Source organism: Otolemur garnettii, unplaced genomic scaffold, assembly GCF_000181295.1.
Source record: "Otolemur garnettii isolate 467f Iridium unplaced genomic scaffold, OtoGar3 scaffold00324, whole genome shotgun sequence".
Classification (NCBI taxonomy): domain Eukaryota; kingdom Metazoa; phylum Chordata; class Mammalia; order Primates; family Galagidae; genus Otolemur; species Otolemur garnettii.
The window spans coordinates 429,521-436,049 of record NW_003852719.1 but is presented as its reverse complement, the minus strand read 5'-3'; the positions used below and the strand labels follow the sequence as shown (position 1 = coordinate 436,049).

At 43.9% G+C, this 6,529-nt stretch overlaps 1 pseudogene; it reads right to left on the bottom strand.

Annotated features, from left to right (window-relative positions):
* LOC100950806 overlaps positions 1 to 6,303 on the bottom strand; it is a 10,955-nt pseudogene extending 4,652 nt beyond the window's left edge.
* Positions 6,304 to 6,529: the final 226 nt, after the last annotated feature.

Below are 6,529 nucleotides of genomic sequence, written 5' to 3'. Positions count from 1 at the left end.
GCTAAGGGTACAGGGCGCCACCCCACGGGAACCCTCTTCCTTTCTGAATGAGCATGGATCCGGCCTCTGGCCTTCTTCCCACCTCTCCTAAAGCTGGAAGAGAGGTGGGTGTTGGAGGAAGCCCAGCCCTAAGAGGAGCCTTCCTTTCCCACTGTCCCACTACAGGACGCAGTGCAGTGGCCTGATCTTAGCACACTGAAGCCTCCAACTGTGGGGCTCTAACGACCCTCCCACGTCTCCCTCTGGAGTCGCTGGGCTACAAGTGCCTGCCACCACACCAGGCTTCTTTGTTTTAAACAGAGTTTTTCGTCTTCATGTTGAGTCTCAGTTTCTTCATATATTTGGCATACAAGTCCTTTTTTCAGATGTGTTTTCAGGTCTTTTCTCCCAGTCTGTGGCTTATGTTTTGTTTTGTTTTGTTTTTCTCACCAGGATCTCACAGTGTGGACATTCCAATAGTCTACAATTTCAGTTTTTTCACAGGGCAGCTTTTGGTATTGTATCTAAAAAGTCATCACGAAATCCACGAAGATTTTCTTCTGCTTTTTCTTTCTGTAACTTTTACAATTTGCATTTGAAAATTTAACTCAATGGACTATTTTGAGTGAATTTTTGGGTAAGGCATAAATTTAGTGTCTATGTGTTAAGCCTAGACAAAGGTAGAAAAATACCAGTTAAGTCCTGAAAAATTTCTGGGCCGCAAGCTCTCAGCAAAATGGAGTAAGTCTGGTTCACTCCCAAGATAGATGGAAAAGTACTAGCTGACTTCTTGCTTGACTAACTCCCTGATAAACAGAATGGGAAGCACCAACTGTCCCCAGACTCACCTTTGGGAAATGCAGCATGGGAAAGTACTGAAACAAAGATGTATGACTAACCGCAAAATTCTGCTTCTGTACAATGCTTGCTAACCTACCCAGACGCACTTGGGCAGCCTGCGTGCCAACTAGGATGCAGACCAAGCCTAAAAAAACTTGACCCCTTAAGCAGTTTGGGGCTGCTCTCCAAACCCCTGGGGGTAAGGCAGTCTCCAGTCTGCTTTTGAATAAAGGACTCTTCTGTGAATTTGGCTGGCATGGTGGTGTGGTCTTTGGGAATTCCTGGGCACAACGTATGTTCATTTTTTTCACATATGGTTTTCATGTGTTCTGTTGCCACTTATGGAACAGACTACTTTCTCCGTTGAAATGCCTTTGTCTCACTGACAAAATCAACTGACTTTATTTATTTACATGGGTCTATTCGGGGGCTCTATTCTGTTCCGTTTATCCATCCACCTGTTCCTTTACCAATATCACAGTCTCTTCATTACTTAGCTTTGTGATAAGTGTTCAGAGGAAGCTTGGTAAGTTCTTTAACTTTGTCCTTCTCCAGTCTTGTATCATGTGTTCTAAGTTTAGAAACAGTTTGTCTTTATTTCTGGTGGGCATTTGATTGAGATGTCACTGAATCATAGATCCACTCAGAATTGTAATTTTAATAGTGATGATTGTCCTACTCCTGAGTAAGGAATATCTCTGCATTTATTTATATTTCTTTTAGTTTCACTCAACTGCATTTCGGGGTTTTCTGAATCCATACTTCTATATATTGTATGTATATATTTGTATATATATATATGTATATATTGTATGTATATTAGATTAACACTTACGGACCTCATTTTGGGGTATGCTATTGGAAATGACATTTTCAACATTGAAAATTCCAACAACTCCTACACATTATTTCTGATATGTAGGAAATCAATTGACTTTTGTCTGTTGCCATCAACTTGGCTTCTTATTATCATCATCCATTCTAATTAGGGCTTGGGATGGTGGGATTATTTCAGTTTTATTTTCCACCATTATAGCATAGGATAATCAGAGCACGGAATTTCAGGAGTTCACCAAGACTGTAGGAGGGGGAGCATGGCCACTGCCAAGCAGGGAGTGCCAAGCATTCTGCACTGTACCCTGGCAGAGGGCCAGGGGCATGCAAATTCATCTCCTATGGCACACATGAAGTATCTGCATTTACCTGCAGACATACAGGTTGCATCCATAGTGAGGTCCACAGCTTCATTATCCTCAAGACATACTTGCTAACATCTGGGGGCAGAGCCACAGTGCAGACCGGAGCTTCATTCTCAGGACCAGCCTGGAGAGATACCTCAGCAGCTTCAGGACACCTGAGGGCCATGTTGTGGAGTATGGGCAGTAAGGCATCAAGGCCCCTGCAACAGCATGCTTTTCTCCTCTGCCACAAGTCATATCCTTTGCTAGAAAGCACAGTAGCTTCTCCTCCCTAAAGTTAATCTTTACACTATGTGCTAGATTCACATCAAATAAAACCTTGTAAAGATAAAATATTCTTGTACCTCCATTCCCTTGGTTAGCAACAGTGTTAACATAGGTGACCTAGTTCAGATACTATATAATAATGCTGTTTTCACAATTAGGTGCTGGCTGCAGTTATCAGCTGCGCTAGAGCTTCCTATCCCATCTCTTTATCTCTCGTATAATTTATATCTCTTATTTTCTCAATTCCCCATCATTGCCTTCTGGTTCATTTATTCTTTGTGCTGGTTCACAAAACCATGTGAAGAAAAGATGAGGAAAATATGGGCCTGTCTGTGGCCCAGAGTGCTAAGGAGAGAGTTTAGCTGTGTACTTAATTTTCTCCTGTAATATTTTAGCAAGATTTATTTTACAAAAGTATCCATTTATTGAGGTCTTGACTGCTCATCTTTATGCAATGCCAAACGACTTTTTATAGATTGGGTTTGTTTCTAGGGATAAGTCCCAGTACAGACAAAGGACACACACTGGAATACAACATTGGAACAGTCCTGGGGAAAGCTGACAATGAGTGGAGGACCAATGGACTTCCCCTGGAGCCTAAGGGGAAAGGGCCAATGTGCACATACATGCTTGCTTTTATTACCATTTTAATGTTTCCTTTTTCTTAGTATTAAGATAGTTGAAATGATATCAAAAAGTTGAAAAGCAGGCATGTTAAAACTTGCAACATTAATTAAGTTTAAATGTATTATTTATGCTTTAATCAGATCTTGTTACTAATCCATTTTGTAGCTTTAATGGAAATAAACCCATCAACATTTGTTTCTTTTTCTCTGTGACAGACTTGGCTGTATATTTGAAATGGTACACAAGATATTGACTGGTTTAAAAACACTGATGTCACACATTAGAAGAAATATGTTAACTACATCAAGCTTTGTTATCACACCATAAAATCAACTGAAAAGAGACACTGCTTTTTCCTTGCTAGGATTTGATTATTTTAAGTAATACCAGAAATTGTGAAAGGTAAGTTAACACTCAGCTGTACCCTGCGTGAGCCGGGGGTCCCTTCTAGTGGAAGATCTCTAAGTATTATTCTAAGCACTATTCTAGGCTCTTCTATGCTAATTGATCTACTTGTATTTTTCTTATTTCAGGGTCCATTTTGTTAATGTGAATTTTTATTTTTATTTGAGATAGAGTCCCTCTCTGTCATCCTGGGTAGAGTGCTGTGGCATCATCACAACTCACAGCAACCTCAATCTCTTGGGCTCAGGTGATTCTCTGGCCTCTGCCTCCCAAGTAGCTAGGACTACAGACACCCAGCACAACATCTGGATAATTTTTCTATTTTTAGTAAAGATGGTGTCTTGCCATTGCTCAGTGTGGTTTCAAATTCCTGAGCTAAAGCAATCCACTCACTTCCGCCTCCCAGAGTGTTGGATTACAGGCGTGAGCAACCAAGCCTGGCCAGATGTGTATTTTTATTAGGAATTGCCCATTTCCTCAGGTTTCAACTTTGATACAATAGGTTTCTCTTTTTGAATTTTAATTTCTCCTCTTCCCAGATTTTTTAAAAGAATTGTTAATTCTATGTACTTTTGATATTTTCCATCAACAGTATTTTTAATATACACTTGTATTTGAGCAAAGTGTCATGCTTGACAGTTCCTCACAATGCATTTACAATCTTAAATTATTTTTAATTAATTTCTGCTTATAGTTAATGCCTTTTGTAGGATGCAATGGTCAGTGGTATCGTTTAAAAAATTAAGAACAGAAATTGATTCCATTTACTCGGTAGGGAATATGTTCCAAAAACACAAATGTCACAAGAAACGATAAAACAGTAGAAACATTCCCCAAAATCAAAATTACAATTACAATTACAAAATTACAAATTTATGCTTGTTAGTAACATAAACTGGTAGTTGTATGTAATGGTAGTTCCAGGCAATGTGTGAAAACAAAAAGTTGTAGAGAATTAGGGGTGGAGGCAGTAACAAAACTACCATTATTTGGAGATATGATTTGCCTAGTTAGGAAGCCCCAAATGAATTGCAAACAAATATTTAGAATTTCCAGGAGAATAGCAAGTATACAGTTGTCACTCAGTATCCATGGAGCCCTGTAGTTAGGTTGACCAGATTTTAACATCTGTAAAGCGGGACAACATGGGGGGCGCGAAGGGGTAAGGATGGGGCAGGGGCGAGGCAGAGCAGGGCCTGACAACAATGGAAACTTTGATAAGCAGTTCAATAATCACTTCTCAACAATTATTTGTTATTATTGCAGTTTAACATTATAAAATTAACAAAAATAATATAAAATTCATATTCTGGCAAAATAGCCACATGGCAGCCGAAAACCGTATATTCCCTTCCTGTTCTCCCGCCCATTCGTGCATTCTTTCCAAAAATTGGGACTTTTTTAAAACGTCGCGGGACACGGGACAAACTGTTGAAAAGCGGGACGTCTGGTCACCCTACCTGTAGCCCTTGCCCAATTTTTTAACCTCCTCTGCGGTTCTGCTCAGCTACACTCCCACCCTGCCTGTCTAGCTTCTCCCCTAGACTGGCTGCCTATCTGCCCTCATACCTAGCGACAGCCTCACTGCCTGAGATTTGAACCTCATTAAATATTCATATTAGGGCCCCCTTCTAGCCTTCTAGAACTCTAGCCCTCTAGCCCAAGTTTTTTTATAAACTCGTTCGCTCTTCTGCCTGCCCCACCCCTGCCCCTGCCCCTGCCCTACCCTGCCTGCCTACCTAGCACTAGCCTCCTTCCTGGAAGTCAAACTTAAGTAAATATTCCTGTTAGGGCCGTACAGCCCTCTGGCCCTCACCCAATTTTTTCAGCTCCTCTACCGGTTCCGCTTAGATCCACTCTACCCTGCCTCCCTGGCTCCTCCCCCCGTCTGCGTGCCCACCTACCTAGCACTAGGCTCCTTACCAGGGAAGCTCATTCAATATTCATATTAGGGCCGTCTAGCCTTCGCTAATTTTGTAGGCGCCTCCCGGTCTCTGCGTAGCTCCTTCCCTGGACGGACTGCCTGTTTGAAATCTAGTGGAGTTTGCCTTGCCTTATTTTTTAATTACTTGGGACCAGAGATGCTTTTTGTACCTTGGGTGCTGATAACTTGTTTTCTACTTTCAAAGGTTTATAGATGGACAGGAATTTTTCCTTAGGGTGGTTCATAGCCACAGTATCAACCGCCCTTAATTTAGATCGATAAGATTTGGATCTTTCCAGCTGATGAGATTAAGACGGGATTTTAGACTTGAGTTGCTGCTAGAATAGGTTGGAGTTTTGGAAGCATATGGAATAGATGTAGATATTTGGAAGACAGAGAGTGAACGGTGGTGAGCAGACTCATAACAAAGAAGGGGGGGAAATGTAGTGTTTTTAAAATATACCGTCCAAACACCAGGTGACGCTCTAGTCTTAGGAAAAGATCAATGAAAACATTCTGTGGTTGGACACGAGGGGGCGTCCCAGGATTAAAAAAGAAAAACTACATCCGCTTCTAGAAGAGGTGGGGCCAGAAGTTGTGATCTGTTTGTGGTGGAGACAGGTCCTGTTTTCCAGATTGTCCTGACTTTATTCTGGGGATGAGGACAGCACCAGCGCGGCATCCCCGGAGCAGGCCTCTTGGCGACGCGTGTCTGCACCGCAAAGAGCACCTGGCGGTTGCAGGACCTTGCAAAGGCGGGGCTTCCCCCTTCTGCCAACTCCGCCTCCGCAGGCTCAGCGTGGCGACTGTCCCAACCTCGGGGGCGGTGTCCAAGCCCGTCAGCCGCCTTGGGTCTCTGGAGAGCCACTGGAAACTGGGCTCGAGGGTGCTGCCGTCTGAAGGAGTCCGGGGTCCCTGCTTCCCTCCTGTGGCGGCGGCGCCGGGCCGGGTTTCCCCCTGCGTCAGCTCCGCATCCGAACCGCCCAGCGTAGCTCCCGCGACAGCCCGGATTCCAGCCCCCAGCTCCGTCCAGCCCCCAGCTCCATCCAACACTGGATCCATCCAGCCCCAACTCCGTCCAACCCTCGGCTCCGTTCAGACCCGGTTCCCTACATCTCTGGCTCTGTCTAGCCCCCCGGCTCCATCCAACACTGGCTCGGTCCAGCCCCAACTCTGTGCAGCCCCCGGCTCCGTCCATCCCTCCGCCCGGGCCGGCTTCGGTGCCTCCGACGGTTCTGTGGGACCTCAGTCCTTCTCTTGTCCCCCCACGCTCCTCGCCTGGAGCTGT